This window comes from Grampus griseus (genome assembly GCF_964374135.1).
Source record: "Grampus griseus genome assembly, chromosome: 12".
In the NCBI taxonomy this organism is placed as follows: Eukaryota; Metazoa; Chordata; class Mammalia; order Artiodactyla; family Delphinidae; genus Grampus; species Grampus griseus.
The window spans coordinates 37,699,710-37,719,640 of NC_139006.1; the positions used below are offsets into that span (position 1 = coordinate 37,699,710).

Genomic DNA, 19,931 nt, shown 5'->3' on the forward strand with positions numbered 1-19,931 from the left:
ATGCACAAGTTACAATTAAATTCCTGGATACCAATCAAAATGTATTATTGATTGATTGGCTGCGTTGGGTCTTGGTTGCAGTGCGCGGGCTTTCTCTAGTTGCGGCAGGCGGGGGCTACTCGTTGCGTTGCGCGGGCTTCTCATCACGGTGGCTTCTCTTGTCGCAAAGCACGGGCTGTGTAGGCACGTGGGCTTAGTTCCCCCACAGCATGTGGGATCTTCCCGGACCAGGGATTGAACCTGTGTCCCGTGCATTGGCAGGTGGCATCTAAACCACTGCGCCACCAGGGAACTCCCCAAAATGTGTTTTTAAAAACTTCTTTCGTACTAGTAGAAATACTAGCCTGAGTTCGAGAGGCGAGGATACAGTTTCTGCTTATTCCTGATAAAAGGCTAGTGATTTTACAGAATATAAGACCTGCACCAAATGGTATCAAAGGTCCGAAAGGTTCCTGGTCTGTGAGAGTGGTAACAGATTAAACTGATTCGCTTCTTGCCTTGCTTCCCTAAACTCATCTCCAGCCGTGCCCCTCGTCATGTGATTTATTTTGATTTTTGAAATACATCTGACTATTCCTTGCTGTTGCTTCTGTTCCTAAAGCTCCCTTTCCTCAGATCTGCATTAATTTCATGTTTACAGTTGTATATTTTATTTACCAAATAGATGTCTCAGTTTTAAATCTATGGACTAAAACATGCATTGAAACTCAAAATATTGTTACAGCAAAAGCACAGTGGAAAAAAAATATTACAGGAATTTGGAGAAAGCTAAAGAGTTCTGGGTCAGTTTTATAAACTGATGTTTCTAAAATCGTGTGTGTATCTAATTTCTTCTCTTTAGTCTTAAAAAGATAAACAGAAGGGATATATACATTATTATAGAAATAGTTGAATGATATATATATATATATTTTTTTTGCGCGGTACGCGGGCCTCTCACTGTTGTGGCCTCTCCCGTTGCGGAGCACAGGCTCCGGACGCGCAGGCCCAGCGGCCATGGCTCATGGGCGCAGCCACTCCGCGGCATGTGGGATCTTCCCGGACCAGGGCACGAACCCATGTCCCCTGCATCGGCAGGCGGACTCTCAACCACTGCGCTACCAGGGAAGCCCTGAACGATATATTTTTAAGGCTTAAAACTACGACTAAAGAAGAATCCATACAGTGTCTGAGGAGCATTTAATTTCCATAAGGACTTGAAAGTATTAACTAATTGTTTACTATAATTTCTAGGTCAAAAATTTTGACAAAGAACGATAAAAAAATCTTAAGATAGGTATAAAATCAGCTTATTTTTTCAAGAGTTGACTGAATTTGTAGAGAGAATGATGCTTATAAATACTTACAAGTAATAAATATCTTGGGGCTTTACATTAATTTGTAATTTGTTACTATATTTCCTAACACAATAAATTTTAAGTGTTCTTTACAGTTCTTTACATCAGGTCCTTATGGCTGATCCTGTGCCAGACTTCATTAAAGAAACCATGCGGAACAGCCCAGAATTTAGAATGAGTTGGCTTTTTCTTTAAGTTCACTTGTTTGCACATCTAAAGTGCAAAAAAAGAAAAAATTGGTGGTAGAAAATTGCTGTCAGTGAGACTGCAAGCTCAGTTTTCCATTGCTCACATTTTCTATTCTCCTTTGACTCTTGGGAAATTAAGTTCTTTGTTTGCTTTTACTAGACAAAGTGCACGCCCTTTAGTCGTGTGATGTTTCCTCCTCTCCGTCTGTTTTCTATTCTTTCATGGTCCTGCTTATTTTTGTGCTTTATGCTAAAGGGAAGGGATTTAAAAATGAAAGTAAGAGAAAAAATCGTTGACTATGTTTATGATCCATAGAGCACTGTGTCAAACTAGGGCTTTTTACCCCCTTACTGGATACAGCATATAATGTCACAGTTGGTTAACTTGCTAGAGTTAGTTTATAGAAATAATGTACATTTAAATTTTTTTAAGAGTTCAAAAATGTGTTAAGTCATCTGAGAATTTTTAATCACTATTACTAATAATAAAACAACACGGTTATGGTGGAGAGGGGCGGGATGCTGTTTTCAGAGTTAGTAGATTTGTGTTGTGGGTAGAGCAGTGAGGCTGACTGCCAATAGTATTATCATGTTTGTAACATTTTCTAAAGGGCTGATGTTCAGTAACTTATCAAAGAACAGAAAATGTTATACACAAGCTTCCCCAGAGGCTGTATGGGTAGTGGAAAGAGGGCAGCCTAGAACTCAGACCCAGTTCCCCAGTTGTGCTTACTTTTAGCTTCATCTCCTTGAGCAAATGACTTCACCCACCCAGATGTCAGGTTCTTCAAATAAAAGATGTAGAGGTTATACCTACTTTCTTTTTTCCCTAGTAATATTAGGATTATTATGGGGTCAAATTAAATAATAAAAAATACTTTGGAGACATAAAACACTGTTAAAGTGTAAAATATTATTAAGACAGAATACCTTAACATAGAGTACAATGTGAAGTGTTACTTGCTAATGATTGAGCCAGGTGCATTTTAAAAATTATTTCAAATCTGTTCCAGCTCTACTAAACATACTGTTACAAAGCAGGTTCTGATATAGTATAGGCAGTTCTGATATATGACTGCCTGATGGAAATTTGAAAAACTTTTATCTGACTTATGGAATTGATAAGTTAAGGAAATAGTTGAAGAACCTACAAGTATTTCTAGAATGCTTGCTATGCTTGGCCTTTTGGGGAGAAACAAATGTTAGGCAGGTTGTTGGAAAGAATAAGTCAGAATCAAGTTACAATTCAGTGATTTATTCTTTCTTTTTCTAACTATTTATTTGTTTGGCTCCACCAGGGCTTAGTTGCAGCATGTGGGATCTTTAGTTGCAACATGCAGCCTTTTTTAGTTGCGGTGTATGTAGGATCTAGTTCCCTGACCAGGGATCAAACCCAGGCCCCCTGCATTGGGAGCACAGAGTCTTAACCACTGGACCACCAGGGAAGTCCCTGATTTATTCTTTCAACAAAAATTAAATGAATACCCATGCATCTAAAGCAATTTGTATTAAGCAGAAGAAGATCCTTGTAGTATAGGCTCTGTTCCCTGTTGCTGTCTCTTCTGGCCTCATCTTTCCCCTTATTACTCTTCCACATTGTACTTCAGCACCAAACTACTTACGGTTTCAAAATCCCACTTTGTTCTGTCTTGTCTGTGGGCTTTTGTACATCCTGCTAGCTCTGCCTCTAAAAGACAGTCTCTGCTCCCTGATTTACATACTTAAAGTCTAATTGGCTTTTTTGTCTCCCCCAACCCCAGGTCTGTGTTTGGGAAGATTAGCAGGTGGTAGGGAAAGCAGGTTGGGAAGGTAAATTGGGGAAGTAAACGTGGAATACCAGGTTAAGGAGTTGGGTTCTTATTCTGTAGGTACTAGGAAGCCATTGAAAGATTTAATCCTGGATGGTGTTCTAGACAAGGTCTCCTTTATAAAAATTATTAAGCAGTTCACAAGTTAGAACCTCCTTGGATTGGATTAGAGGTTGAGAATCACTATAAATTATCCAATTATGTAGCATAGTTGCAGAAACAGAGATGATTAGGATCTGAAGAAAAACAGAGCAGGCATTCATTCATTTAAAAAATATTATTGATGCTTACTATGTTCCAGGCTCTGTTCTAGGTTCTGGGAATACTACAGAGAATGCCTTATAGATCAATAAGAAAAAGAGACAACCCTATAAGAAACTGAGTGTTTTGAATAGACATTTCACAAAAGAGAATGGCCAATAAACATATGAAAAGGTGCTCACTTCATCAATAATTATGAACATAAAATTTAAAGCACAGTGAGAGACCACTACATACCCACCAGAACAGATAAATTTTAAAAGATTGAAAATGCCAAGTATTGATGAACATGTGAAGCAATGGCAACTCTCATAATCTGCTGATGGGATTATATACTGGTGCAGCCACCCTGGAAAACTGTTCGGCACTGTGTACTCTGTGACCCAGCAATCTCCTGCAAGGTATATTTCCAGTAGGGTGGTTGCTGGCAGTTAAGTATGTTTCTTAATCTGGGTGGTGAGTACATTGGTGTTTGGTTTGTGCTAATTCGTCTAGCTGTACATTTGTTATATTTACTTTTCTGCATATATGTTATACTTCAATAAAATTTAAAAACAAAATTTGCCATTAGATTCTGGAGAGGAGAGCCATCATTATCCTCAAAGTCATTACCATTATAGCAAACATTAGTGGTTATTATATGCTAGGCACTGTTGTAGGCGCATTACATGTATTAACTCATTTAATCCTCACAATAACTCTTGAGTCTTAACTTTTATTTTTCCCATTTTACAGATGAGGAAACAGGCACAGAAAGGTTGAGTAACTTGCCAAAGCTCACGAAGCTGCTGAGCGGTGGACTCAGACTTTTTTTATTTTTTGCGGTACGTGGGCCTCTCACTGTTGTGGCCTCTCCCGTTGCGGAGCGCAGGCTCCGGACGCGCAGGCCCAGCGGCCATGGCTCATGGGCGCAGCCACTCCGCGGCATGTGGGATCTTCCCGGACCGGGGCACGAACCCGTATCCCCTGCATCGGCAGGCAGACTCTCAACCACTGCGCCTCCAGGGAAGCCCTGGACTCAGACTTTGAACCCAGACATTCTGTTTCTAAAATCTGTTCTTAAGTACTGTGCTGTACATCCAATAAGCAAATAACAGAACAGTCTGTGCTGTCAACGCTTATGTTTTATATAGTGATAAGTGCTATCAAGAAAAATAAAGCAGGTTAAAGGGGAATAGGCAGTACTCTAGGGAATGTTGTACTGCTGCTTTATATAGGGTGGTCAGAGAAGTTCTTATTGAGAAGGTGGTAATAGTGCAAAGACCCGAAGAAGCTGAGGGTATGAGCCATGCCAGTATGTAGCAGAAGAGCTTTCCAGGCAGAGAAAAGAAGGGGCAGTGGCCTGAGATGGGAGTTACTTGGCCTGTCTGAAGGACAGCAAGAAGGCCATGGGGCAAATAAGGACACAGTAGTAGGAGATGAGGTAAGAGAAGTAATGGGGGCTCCGTAGTAGGATCTCGAAGGCGATTGTAAGAACTTCGGCTTTTACTCTGAGTGCAGTGAAAGTCTTGGACGGATTGTGGCACAGAGTGATGTGAAATGACTCGTGATTTATTTATTTATTTAATAAATTTATTTATTTATGGCTGCGTTGGGTCTTTGTGGCTGCGCATGGGCTTTTCACTAGTTGTGGCGAGCGGGTGCTACTCTTTGTTGCGGTGCGTGGACTTCTCATTGCAGTGGCTTCTCTTGTTGCAGAGCACAGGCTCTAGGCGCACGGGCTTCAGTAGTTGTGGCATGTGGCCTCAGTAGTTGTGGCACTCGGGCTGTAGAGTGCAGGCTTAGTAGTTGTGGCACAAGGGCTTAGTTGCTCCGTGGCATGTGGGTTCTTTCCAGACCAGGAATCGAACCCATGTCCCCTGCTTTGGCAGGCGGATTCTTAACCACTGCGCCACCAGGGAAGTCCCTGATTCATGTTTTAAAAGGATAGCTCTATTACTTTGAGAAAAGCCCGTGAGGGGGTGCAAAAGCAGGAACAGGGAGACCATCTAGGCTGTTGGGAGTAATTCCATGTTGTGGAATTAGTGAGAGATGGTGTGACTTGGACCAGATTAGCAGTGGAGGTGGAGAAAAGTTTTCAGATTCTGGATATATTTGTAAAATAAAGCCTAGGAATTTGCTGTAGAGTTGGATATAGGATGTGAAATAAAGAGATTAAAGGATACTTCAGAGTTTTTGTCCTGAACAACTGGAGGAACAGCATTAACATTTACTGATATGGGGAAGATTGCAGGAGCTGGTTTGGGGAAAAAGATTAGGAGTCTTGGAAATGTTAAATTTGAGGTGCTTTTAGACATGCAAGTTGGGGATATTGAGTAGATATTTAGAAAACTAATCTGGAGTTCAAGTGAGGAGACTTTGGTAACCGTTGATGTATACTGTTGTACAGGTATTTAAAGATATGAGACTGGGTGTACCAGCAAAGGAGTGAGTGTAGATGGAGAAGGCCTGTGTTTAGATGTCAGGAGGTGAGGAGGGTGTGTCCTAGAAACTAGGTGGAAAAGGGAGGGATCCCTTGTATGGACTGTGGCTGACTGGTTAGGTGAGATGAGGACTGGATTGATTTATCAATGTGCAGTTAATTGGGGACCTTAGTGAGCAGTTTTAATGTAGTGGAAGCAGCAAGCATGGGCAGAAATCAAGAAAATTGCGATTATATTTTAAGTGAGTATGAGAAACATAGGAAAGTTAGAAAAAATTTTTGCCAAAATAAGTGGGATGTGTAGAGAGAAGAGGGAAAGTTGAAATGGACAGGATTATGAAGGCCTGAGGTTTGAAAAGAGAATGCCTGACCATCTTAAATATCTGGTAGCATTTCTTCTTGTTGTCACTACCTTATCAATGCTTTATTTCCTATAGCATTTTGAAACAAAAGGTTTTCGAGTACTATAATTTATGTTCTTTTGGGGGATGACAGGACAGCCATAAGAGAAATAGAAAGGGGCCATTTTACTTCTCTGCTTTTGAGAATTTGCCCCATCAGCAAAGCTCTGTTGATGTTTTTAGTTCCACTCTACCTTCTCTTGCCCTTTATCCAGGGAAGATGAGAAAGTACAATAGTTTAGGTGTGATGAGGGATCAAAGTAAAACTTTGCATTTGTTAACCTGCCTGACTCTACCCTCTGGTAATGGCTGGTGACTTAGTGGGGCTAGATCAGCATTACACATTAATCTTCCATATCTCTGACTTCCTTTCCACTAAAGAAAAAAAATCTAACACAGAAATTTGTTTCAGTTGGAAAAGTTTTTACTTTTAGTACATTTCGCTAAAATATATGTATTTTTAATAGGTACTAAAGCAAGAGCTTATGCGGAACAGACTAATCATCATGGTAACTTCTAGGCCCACAATCTTGTAAGGAGACCATGGGGTGAGCACCTGACGGACAAATCTGGTCAGCAGGTTAGGGCAATGAGATAGCAACTTACATTCTTTTGCTTTTACTCTTCTTCATGCTAGTGCAAACTCAAATAAGTGAATTAGGCAGTGGCTGGGGGAGTTTGAGGAAACCTGGAATAGACCATAAATGAATCAAAATTATGAGTAAATAGGGGTTAGAAGTAGGGAACTGTTATCCCAGTAGAGAGTGAAATAGTTGGTTGAAGCATCGGGGGTATGGAAATAGAGATGCTGAATCCACATTATAGAAGGGAAGCAGTAAGCTCCTAACAATAAAGCAATGATTACCCAGTATCAAGACCTGCATTCAAACTTGAACACTATCAGCTTTTTGGGATTAATCTATATGATTAGATTGTTCTGTAGTTTATGGTTTTTATGAGACTCTTGCCTCTTCCCTATTACCATTTTTATGTTTAGAATAAAAACTTTCTGGAGTCCAAAAGAGCCTAACTCATTAAGCTGAGTATAAATTTTAGACTTAGCAAGTGGGTACATAAATGCTACCTTAAAAATTATTTCTTGAAATTAAAAATACTACAGAGCACTTCAATTATAGTAAAACATTTAAAATGTTAATTTGTTTGAAAGTGATGATGATGATGATTTTTTTGGCCATGTGGAGTGACATGTGGGATCTTAGTTTCCCGACCAGGGATCGAACCCACACCCCCTGCAGTGGAAGCGCAGCGTCTCAACCACTGGACCGCCAGGGAAGTCCCTGAAAGTGGTTATTGTTAAGGAATAAGTCCATTATCTGTTATATAAACTGACTTAATTTTATTTAGAAATAATACTCTCTGCACGTTAATGATATTAAAACCAAGGAATGAAATGTTTTTTTAGGGATTAAATTTAAGAACTTTTTTTTCTTTTTGGCCGTGCCTTGCAGCATGTGGGACCCTAGTTTCCCAACCAGGGATCGAACCCATGCTCCCTGCATTGGAAGCGTGGAGTCTTAACCACTGGACTGCCAGGGAAGTCCCCTTTAAGAACATTTAAAGTGGCCATGATGGATTTACCACTCCGCCCAAAACCAAAAACCGAAAATCTGGACAAAGTATATGAAACAATTGTTTTCAGACATTGAACAACAGCAATACAGGACTGTGATCCCTGAAAGACAGGAAACAAATGAGGTAAGCTGGACAGTCACCTAATCACCCCAGCTTTCTCTAGAGGCATAATTGCAGAGCAGGGATAGGGATCTTGGGCAAAGGAGGGTGGTTCTTTTTTTTTTCTTTTCTTTTTTAAAAAATTAACTTTACTTATTTATTTTTGGCTGCATTGGGTCTTCATTGCTGTGCGTGGGCTTTCTCTAGTTGTGGCGAGCGGGGCGGGGGCTGCTCTTTGTTACGGTGTGCAGGCTTCTCATTGCAGTGGCTTGTCTTGTTTCGGAGCACGGGCTCTAGGCGTGTGGGCTTCAGTAGTTGTGGCACGTGGGCTCAGTAGTTGTGGCTCACAGGCTCTAGAGCGCAGGCTCAGTAGTTGTGGCGCACAGGCTTAGTTGCTCCACAGCACGTGGGATCTTCCCGGACCAGGGCTTGAACCCGTGTCCCCTGCATTGGCAGGCGGTTACTTAACTACTGCGCCACAGGGAAGCCTGAGAGTGGTCTTAATAAGTCGAGGAGATCAGAATTCATGGAGGCCAAGGCAGCTGGAAATTGCAGGGGAGAATTCCAGCAGAAAGACCACTATTTAGAAAAATAACGCTAACAGTCTGCAAAGGAGTCTCTCTGATTTTTTTGCTGAATTCTGGAAGGTACCTGCAGAGTGTGAAACTGTAAAGCCAGGCAAAGAGCAGTTTGTTGTGAGCTGGTGGCCCTTTGAGATCACGGAGGGTTGGGAGGCATTTGAGGTTTTACCAACTGGAGGGGAAAAAGTCCTTGTTGATTACTCTGGACTTCTAATAGAAACCTTGAAAGGGCTGTGGTGCTAGACTAGATTAACAAAGGAATATTATGAACAACTTCATGCTAATATAAATTTAATAACTTGGGTGAATTGGACAAATCTTGAAAAAGTTACCAAAGTAACACAAGAAAAATCAAATATGAGTAGCCCTGTATGTTAAATTTGTAATTGAAAACTCAAGGCCCAGATGGCTTCACTGGTGAATTCTTTTGAATATTTTAGAAGTAATACTAATTTTAACTCTTTAAAATAATAGAGGAGGAAGGGAACATTTCCCAACTTATTTCATGAGGCCAAAATTATCCTGATACCAAACACAGACAAATTACAAGAGAACAAAAGAGCAATATCTCTTTGATTATAGACATAAAAATATTGAACAAAATATTAGCCTTTAGGAATATATTAAAAGGGTAATATATCATAACCAAATGGGTTTTATTCCAAGAATGCAGAGGTGCCAAGGTGGGGTTAACACTCAAAAATCAATTAGTTTAATCCACCATATCAGTTGAGTAAAGGAGAAAACCCATGTGATCATCTGATTAGATATATAAAAATAACTGACAAAATTTAACACCCATTCATGACAAAAACTCTAGGCAAACACAGAATTAGAAGAGAATGTCCCTTAGCCTAATGAAGGTCAGCTACAGTCTTACAGCTAATATACTTAATGGTGATAGACTAAATGCTTTTCCCTTAAGATCAGGAACGAGGCAAAGATGTTCTCTCTCCTCACTTCTATTCAGCATTGTACTAGAGGTGCTAAGGGAGAGTAAAAGTGTTTATTTGTACACATGACCTTTAATATAGAAAATCCTATGGAACTAAAAAAAAAGCTATTAGAATTAAGATGTGAACTTATTATTATTAGGGTCACAGGATATGAGGTCAATATATAAGTATCAAGTATATATATTATTAATATATGTTTATATAAGTGATGAACAATTAGAAATAGAAATAAAGTAATACCATTTATAGTAATAACCAAAAACCATGAAATGCTTAGAGATAAGTTTAACAAAAATTGAAGAAGACCTATCTATCTATACACTGAAAATTGCAGAACATTGCTGAGAGAAATTTTTAAAGTTCTAAATAAATGGAGTACTGTATTCTTGGATCAGGAGATCAATATTTTCAAGATGCCGGTTCTCCCCAAATTGATCTGTAGGTTCAATATCATCTCAGTCAACATTCCAGCAGGCATTTTTTCTAGAGATTGACAAGCTGACTCTACAGTTTGTATGGAAATGAAAGACCCTAGTGCACAGGCAAACTGCAACTTCCAGGCCAAATCTGACCCGCTGCTTGTTTTTGGAAATAGTTTTATTACAACATTGCCACACTTAGCACTTATGTATTGTCTATGCACTAACATGCTTTTGCACTAACATGGTGGAGTCAGGTAGTTGTGACAGAGACCATTTGGTTTGCAAAGTTTAAAATGTCTATTCTTTGACCCCTTCCAGAAAAAGTTTGTTGACCCCCTTCCATAGAGTATCCAAAATAATTTTGGAGAAGATAAAAAAAACCCTGGAGGACTTATTTTATCTAATTTCAAGACTTACTGTAAAGCTATAGTGATGAAGACAGTGTGATAATTGACACTAGCATAGACATATAATATAAAACAATGGAACTAATAGTATAGAAACAGACCCTTGCATTTATGATTAATTGATTTTTTTTTTGTGGTATGCGGGCCTCTCACTGCCGCGGCCTCTCCCACTGCGGAGCACAGGCTCCGGATGTGCAGGCCCAGAGGCCATGGCTCACGGGCCCAGCTGCTCCGTGGCATGCGGGATCCTCCTGGACCGGGGCACGAACCTGTGTCCCCCGCATCGGCAGGCGGACTCTCAACCACTGCGCCACCAGGGAAGCTGTATATGATTAATTGATTTTTGACAAAGGTATCAAGATAATTCAATGGGAAATGGATAGTCTTTTCAACAAATGGCAGTTGAAGAACTGTATATCCAATTTAAAAATATGGGATCGCAGACTTCACAACATACACAAAAATCCACTTAAAATGGCTCAGTAGGCCTGATATAAAGAGCTAAAACTTATGGTGAAAACAGGAGAAATTCTTCTGGTGAAGAATCCTCAATTAGGACACAGCACAAACCATAAAATTAAAACTTCTTAATTGAGCATCAGAATTAAAAATCATGTTCAAGGATACTGCTATAAAAATGCAAAGGCAACCTATAGGCTGGGAAAAAATATTTGACAAAGAACTTGATTCTGGAATATTAAATAATATAATAAATAGTATTATATTAGTAAATATTCTTGTTTCCAGAATATATTAGAAGACAACCCAATTAAAAAATTGAGTTGAACAGATACTTCACCAAAGTAGATATGAGTAGCAAATAAGCACATGAAAAGATGCTTAATATCAGGTGCTTAGTCGTTAGGAAAATATAAATTAAAACCTTAACAATAGCACTACACACCTAAAAAAATCAACTGACCAATAACAAGTGTTGATGAGGATGTAGAGCAACTGGAATTCTCATTTTGATCGGGAGAATGCAGAATGTTAAAGCTGCTTTGGAAAAGTGTTTGCAGTTTTTTATAAAGTTATTCTTCCAATACAGCCCAGCAGTTTCCCTCCTAAGTATTTACTCAAATGAAATGAAAACTTGTGTTCACAGAAAAACCTATGTGTATGTGGTCATAGTGGCTCTATTTGTGATTTTCAAAAACTGGAAACAACCCAGATCAACTGGGGAATGAATAAACAAACTGTGGTATATGCATACCACTCAGCGATAAAAAGGAATGAACTAAAAAAAGGGGGGTGGGGGAGGGGAATGAACTGATACCTGCAAAAACATGGGTGGATCTCAGATGGATTATGCTAACTGAAAAAAGCCAGAATCAAAAAGCTACATGCCGTATGGTATCTGGGGAAAAAAAGGTGAAACTGTAAGAACAGAAAACAGATTAATGGTTGCCTGGGGTTGGAGGGGGAGGTTGACTACAAAAAGTGCATGGAGGTGTCATGGAATGGGGGTGGGGATGGAACTGTTCTTTATCTTCATTGAGGGGGCAGTTGCACGACTGTATGCATGTGTCAAAACTTGCAGACCTGTATACTAATATGAGTGGATTTTACACATTTATGCCTTAATTTTTAAAGATAGGGTTTTAAAAGTGAGAAACTGACCTATTGATGTAGTAAGGTATGAAGGAATCATCATTGCATCTTAGTAACCATGCAGTCTTAGATTGCCATTGGATCTAATCTGAGTGTAGAAATAATACTGGATTTTAGAGGGCAGGCTTGAGATTGAAATGCTCTTGATAGCATTGGCAAATTAAATGGTGGTAAAGGTGTTTGGCAGTTACCTAAGTCCTGACCATTGTTTATATCAGTGAACTAAAATCAGTGGTTAATCAACAGTTCTAATGATTTTGGTAATGCTCATGTTGTAAATGTGTGTAACATCAATTCAGCCATATGCATTTTATATTGTCAGCTACCTTTGGTATCAGTAGATTTCAATTGTCAAAGCTCTTTAGATAGAATAAAAAGTCAAAGAGCTGTGTAGACTATTTGGATCATATCCAAACCCAAGTAAACATGTGATGGGTTTCTGAGAGGGGAAAGAAAGACTTAGAAGTGTTGTTGAGAATGTGGAGAATGGATTCACATTCACTGCTGGTGGGGATGCAAAATGGTACAGTCACTATGGAAACCAGTTTAGCAGCTTATTACAGTAACTTAACTTTATATGACCAAGCAGTTCCATTCCTTAGGTATTTATGGGGAGAGGGGGGAGAGGCACATATCTACCCACCCGAAGACTTGTATGGGGATGTTTGTAGCTGTTTTATTTATAATAGCCCCAAACTGGAACAACCCAAATACCCATCAACAAGTGAATGGCTAAATAATTATGGTATATGATGGGGTTCTACTTAGCAATACAAATTAATGAACTACCTATATATGCAGCAATATGGAAGTATCTCAGGTACACAATGCCTAATTTAAAAATATGGCAGACACGAAAAAGACTATAGTATTATTCTATTTATATGAAACTCTAGAAAAGATAAATGTATAGTTAGAGAAAACAAATCAGTGACTGCTTAGGGCTGGGGTTGGGGATTTTCCCTATTGGGAAAAGGGTACAACAGAATCTTCTGGGGGTGATTGGAATCTTCTATATTGTAATTATAGTATTGGTTGCACAGTTACAGACATTTGCCGAAACTCATTGAACTGTACACTTTAAATGGTGCATTTTATTGTATGTAAATTACACCTCAAAGTTGTGTTTTTGTTTTTGTTTTTTGCGGTACGCGAGCCTCTCACTGTTGTGGCCTCTCCCGTTGTGGAGCACAGGCTCCGGACGCGCAGGCCCAGCGGCCATGGCTCTCGGGCCCAGCCGCTCTGCGGCATGTGGGATCCTCCCGGACCAGGGCACGAACCCATGTCCCCTGCATCGGCAGGTGGACTCTCAACCACTGCGCCACCAGGGAAGCCCAAAGTTGATTTTTTTTTTTCTTTTTTTGGCTGCGTTGGGTCTTCGTTGCTGCATGCAGGCTTTCTCTAGATACAACGCACGTGCTTCTCATTGCGGTGGCTTCTCTTGTTGCCGAGCAGGGGCTCCAGGTGTGCGGGCTTCAGTAGTCGTGGCTCGTGGGCTCTAGAGCGCAGGCTCGGTAGTTGTGGCGCACGAGCTTAGTTGCCTCACGGCATGCAGGATCTTCCTGGGCCAGGGATCGAACCTGTGTCCTCTGTATTGGCAGGCGGATTCTTAACCACTGTGCCACCAGGGAAGTCCCGAAGCTAATTTTGTTAAAAAAGAACATTTTAGGAAAGAATATCTGGTAGTGTCTAAGGGAAGAAGTTTCTGTAATCTAAATTTTAAATTCATATTTCTCAGAAAATCTTAAAGTAACAGTAATATTCAAATTGAGGTAAAGCCTGTTTTTCAGCAAATATTCATGCACCTTATACTCAAGCAAATATCTATGAAATCATTTGCTTAAAAATTGAATTTTACTTTTATAGACTATAAATTTTACAGTCTTAAGGATAGCTCAGATTTATGTAAATACTTTGAGAGAAGATCTATTTTTGTTAAGCTATTGATTCTTGATATGTTGAAAGGGATTTAATATATTAACCATTGTCATGTGATTTGAGTAGTTTATTATTTAAGATCCTTTCAGCTGCAAGTAACTGAAAACCAAACAAGAAAATTGACTTTTACAGTAGATATTTATCTCACATAGTAAGATTTCTGGAGCTAAATTGTGTTCTCGGGTTATTATAGGGTTATATAGTTCAGTAACTGAGCAGCAGCATCAGGGACCCAAGTTCCTTTCATCTTTCTGCCCTCCCCTTTTCAGTATGTTTGTGTCCTCCTTTCACATGGGTGCTTTGTGGTCTCAGATTTAGGCATCAACAACAATAACATCTAGGGAGTGAAATGGAATATTTCTGTCTTGTATTCCTTTTTACAAGTGAGGATAAACTTCCTAGAAGCCCATGCTCATGGCTTACACAGTTAATGGCAAAGGGATAGGACCAAGAGTGGCTTAAATCAGTCATTATTTATTACCTGGGGCTGGACAAATGAAGGAAGGTGAACAAAATCAGGGTTCTTTTATCAAAGCAGGATGGCTGTTGAGTAACCCAAGTGTCTGCCGAATTAGATTACGCCAAGACTGCGAAGGAAAGGATCTGTGAAGTAGACAAAGAAATCATATAAAACGTTTTGATACAAAGTGTATGTTCCCAGCTTATGAAGATGTTGCATTCCAGATTTCACCATATTTTCATGGCCTAGTCATTAATTTATTATTCAACTTAACTGTGCTCTAACTTTTACCTTCATGATGCTAAGAAATGCTCTTGTGAAAGTCATCAGTGAGCTCCTAATTACTAATCAGCTGGCCTTTTAAAATCAGTTTAAATGCCACTTGATTTCATGTTGGTCTTTACCATTATTAGTCATTTTCTTCTTGAAAGTCTATTTCTCTATTCCCACTGTATTATTCTGCTTGTTAAAAATGTATTAAATACTCCAAACTAACAAAAAGAATTATATCTATTACCTACATTTAACACATTAACATTTTTCTCTATTTGCTTCATTTATCTTTTAAGAAAAAAGAAAAAGTGCCACAGATACAGTTGAAACTCTTCCCCAACCCTTTCCACTACCTTGAAGTTAATGATTATCCTTTCCAATTGTGTTTTTGTATTTATGAAAGCACTCCCAACTCTTAATTGCTGCTTCCTAATTTCCTTGCCCGTCTGTCCCTTATCTGTAGGTGTCTTGCAACACTGTATTAATTTTTCACACCTCTCCAAGTCTGTGCCTTGGGTGAGTTTTATTATCTCCAAAAGGTGTGGTAACACTGAAAAAAAATTTAACTTTTCTCTGGTTTCTACCTCTTTCTGAGTTTTACACTTACTGTCATTCCCCACTAGACTTCTTAACATCATGCCCCACAGACCCCTAAAACTAACATCTGAAACTGAACTGGTTGGTCCAGAAAAACCTGTTTCTCTTTTCTCTACCTCATGGTGTTACTTTCCACTCAGTTCAAACTAGAAACTCTTGGCGTCATCCAGCCCCTAGCATGCACATAGTAACTACTTTTAAAGTGTTTGGTAAATTGTAGGGACTGAGTAAATGACTCCTTTTTCATGTCTCCTCCACCCATACTCAGCCGATCACCTAGAGTTGATTATTTTACTTATTTTCATTTCCCCTCATCTTTGGCCCCAGTAATCGTGCTTTTGTCCTGCCTCACATGGGTCATGGCAGTAGTTTTGTAACTTGACTAACTGCCGCCATTTTCTTTCCACTCTATAATTTGTCCTTTTACCACAGTTATTCTAAAACATATTTTCTGCGATTCACCTTTTTTTTTTTTTTTTGCGGTACGCGGGCCTCTCACTCTTGTGGCCTCTCCCGTTGTGGAGCACAGGCTCCGGACACTCAGGCTCAGCGGCCATGGCTCACGGGCCCAGCCACTCCGTGGCATGTGGGATCTTCCCAGACCGGGGCACCAACCCGTGTCCCCTGCATCGGCAGGCGGACTCTCAGCCACTGCACCACCAGGGAAGCCCTATTCATCTTTTTAAGAATCTTAACTTTCCAGTGCTCCCTGGATAAATCTAAAAGTTATTGCTTAGCAAATAATCCTCTTTGTGTGTAAATTCTCCTCGAACAGTAGCCATCTGTCCCACCATTCTCAAAAACACCCCCTTATACTCCTGCCACAGGGTTTTCTGTTCCCCAAATACACCATGCTGTTCCAAACATCTGAACCATTCTTCCCACTTCATTCTTCCTGGAATATCCTAGTGCTTCTTCCCTAAGTCTCCAACTCTTCAAGACCTAGCTCAGATGCCATTGTCTGCAAAATTTTCTTTCCCAAGCACTCAAGGCAGAGCTCATAACTTCTGTTGTATTCCCATGATGTTCTGTATGTACCTCTGCTCTAGTGTTTTTTTTTTCACTCTGGCATTTTTCAAATTTTACAATACTGTGTTTTTTTCCTTCACTTATGTGTGACCTTTTTAAAGAAAAAGAACCATTCTTGCCATCCTTAGCTCCCTTTATAGTGTCTCATAAATATATGTTGTTAATAAATATGTATCTGTAAGTTAGTAGCTTGGAACTTGAAAGAGGCTTTTCCCATGTAAATATTTTAAATAATGTTATGTTTCTAAGACAGTCCATTAAAATCTGTATAACTCATTGCACCTGAAGTTTACTTAAAAATGTAAATCACATCCTACATTTATAATAATGTTTCTAGGGAATTCCCTGGCAGTCCAGTGGTTAGGACTCAGCACTCTCACTGCCAGGGGCCCGGGTTCAATCCCTGGTCGGGGAACTAAGATCCTACAAGCAACGCAGTGTGGCCAATATATATATATTATATATATATATACGCACACACTTATATACATATATACATATATATATATATATAAATGTTTCTAAAGGAGATGGGCAGCCGTGATGGCTCCTGTGTATTGATACTGGGTGCTATTGGAACTGTCCTGGAGCTATTGAAAAGAATAAGTGGGTAGATGTGAGGAGCTGGACCAAAGACTCTATTTAAGAAAAAGAGACTGGAGGACAGTAGTAATGAAAAACTGGTAGAGTGAGGGAAAAAAGATGATACGACTTTTGAAGGAAGAGGAGTTAAGTTAGGAGTGATGTCTTACGGGGCGAAAAGACCTTAGCAAAGATCCTGAGTGAAGAAAAAGGTGAAAATGAGGAATTAAGGAAGCTGGAAATAGAAATGAGGGTGGGTAAATAGTTATAGTAACCTTGGTTATGAATTGATGTATTTCAGTTGGTCTGTTATCAAATTTAAAATGTTAGCACCGTTACTGGCTTTCATAATTTTTTCTCTGTCATACAACTACTGTTCTTTCAAAGTCTATGTAATCGTTAAAATTTTTTTTAATATTTAGACTTTGGATATAGGTAATAGTGAAAGTCTTGTATAGATTTTAAAATATTTTTGCAATTTAACATATTTTGTGGGTATATATTGATTGTTGATTAAAATTCACCCTTCAGCCTTGAGTATTGAGCCAAAATTTGCCAATCTCATAAGCAAAAAGGATACCTTTAAAAATTTGCATTTATTGATTGATTGTCGTGCCGTGCGGCTTTTGGGATTTTACTTCTCCGACCAGGGATCAAACCCAGGCCCTCAGCAGTGAGAGTGTGGAGTCCTAACCACTGGACCCCCAGGGAATTCCCTAAAAATTTGCATTTATTAGAAGACTGGGATGGTTGGACATATCTTCATATGCTAATTGGCCTTTCATATTTCCTTCGTGAATTGCCTGTTGATAGGCTTTCCTATTTTTCTAAGGGGCTTATATATATGTTTTTTAACGTGTAAGAGTTGTCTGTATTAAGAACGTCAACCAGTTTTCATATGAGTACATGTATGTGTTGAGAGAGCAAGTAAGAGCATGAGCAAGTGCAAAGATATTCTCCCTACTTCTCACGTCTTTAGTTTCACTTAAGAGTTTCTGTGTCCACACCTGCCCCCCCAACTTAATCATATATCTCTTAGTCTTTTCCTTTAAGGTTTCTACTTTTACGCTTTAAAGGCTTTTCCAACTCCTAGATTATGAAACAGCTTACCTTTAGTTTTTTCTAACACATTTAGAAGACTGCCTTTTATATATTTAGCTTATTATTCTCTCATAGTGTTTTCAGTAGATATTGTAAGTTTCCAGTCCCAGTCATGTTCCAATCCTGTGCTTTATTGTCACGTCTTCAGAATATACCTGTTTTAAGATAGATGTGAAAACCTTCCAACTTTGAGTTTCTGAGACTGTTTCTCTTTTAATATTTATAGCTACATTTTAAATCAATATTATGTAGTTGAGTTTGTAAAAATGTTCAGTCTTTCAGAATTGATGAAGCAGTCATCTTATCACTCACCTACTTCCTTTTGAATGCTGTAAAAGAAGGGAAATACTGTAAAAAGTAAGTGAATTAGGGGAATTCCCTGGCAGTTCAGTGGTTAGAACTCTGCACTTCCACTGAAGGGGGTGCGGGTTCAGTCCCTGGTTGGGAAACTAAGATCCCGCATGCCACGCGTCACAGCCAGGAAAAAAACAAAGTGAATTAATGAAATCACCATTAGTTCTTCTGCAGGAAGTGAATGGAATAATGCAGATTTTGTCATATCAGTAAACATACTATATGCAAGTCATGTTGGTAGGCTGTACAGTATATAAGAGGTGAGAAACTGTTGCTTTTTAAGAAATGTGTTGCCAGTGACTTGAGGGTAGGCTGGGAATTAGCAGAAAACAAGATGCAAGTGAGTCTCGTACAAAAATCTCTCCAAAAGTACATTAGAAGTTTTAAGGAAGAAGGTATTTTACCAGTTATGGAGACAGCCTGAATGGTAAAGTAACATTTGTAATAACCCTCAGTGAATGGATAAATTTTAGCAGGTAGAGATGTGAGGAGAGTATTAACCGACAGAGGCACTTTTAGGAGGGAAAACACAAAAATGGGAAAGCACAGGGCATGTGTATTGGAGAAACAGGAATTTATTTTTTCTCCATGTGTGCATAAGGTAAGTGAGGAAATGATAAAGTGGGAAAGATAAATTGAAGTCCAATTTGGCAAGCATTGGGAGTGCGTCCATTGGTAGGGAAGGGAAAAGATATAGAGCTGCATTGTCCTGTGTAGTAGCTACTAGCCACATACAGCTGTTGAGCACTTAAAATGTGCTTGGTCCAAATTGAGATGTACTGTAAGTTTAAAATGCACACCAGATTTCTAAGATTTAGTACAGGAGAATATAAAACATCTCATTAAATTTTTTCATATTGATGACATGTTGAAATAATTATATTTTAGATTTATTGAGTCAAATCAAATATATTATTAAAATTAATTTTACCTGTTTTTATTTTTTAAATGTATTTACTAGAAAATTTAGAATTATATGCATGGCTCAGATTATATTTCTGTTACACAGTGCTGGTATAGGTAGAAGGAAAGCAACCAGAATTTGCTAGTACCCACTGTGTAGAACCAGAGATTGTCTAGAAGTTGTAAGAAATTTAATCCTTATAGAAAACCTTACGAAGTAGGTGATATTATTGTTCTCCTTTTTCAAATAACTGAAGTGCAGAGAAGTTAAGCAACATACCTGCAGTCACTGCACTAGGAAGTAAGAAGCTAGGATTCAAACTCTTGCCTCTGGCATCAGAGCCCATGGTTTTCCCAATACACTGTGGCATGTTGGCATTGAACCATTAAAGGAGATTGAGCTGGAGAATGACATGATTGGAATGATACATTAGCAGAATTGTAATAAAGATAAATGATGTGGAGAGACTTTATTTGCAGCTGTCTAGGTTCTTTTTGGTTTGTTTTGTTATTGTTAACTTATTTGCAGGGGAAAAATGCCTCGTTTAAAGTCAACTATTGAATTGCACCTTTTGAAGTATGTTTTATGTTAACTGCTTCTCAAAATT

General features: G+C 39.0%; 1 protein-coding gene across 2 annotated transcripts in view; it reads left to right on the plus strand.

Annotated features, from left to right (window-relative positions):
* The window catches only part of YES1 (YES proto-oncogene 1, Src family tyrosine kinase), a 61,140-nt gene that overhangs the window by 14,866 nt on the left and 26,343 nt on the right, over positions 1–19,931 (plus strand). Inside the window, exon 1 of one of the 2 annotated variants that reach the window (XM_082667611.1) lies at positions 8,033–8,133. The exons of the other annotated variant lie outside the window; for it this stretch is intronic. The gene's annotated coding sequence lies outside the window, so the exon portion shown is untranslated. Of the gene's footprint in view, positions 1–8,032; positions 8,134–19,931 lie in introns of those variants that run through there. 2 annotated transcript variants of the gene reach the window in all.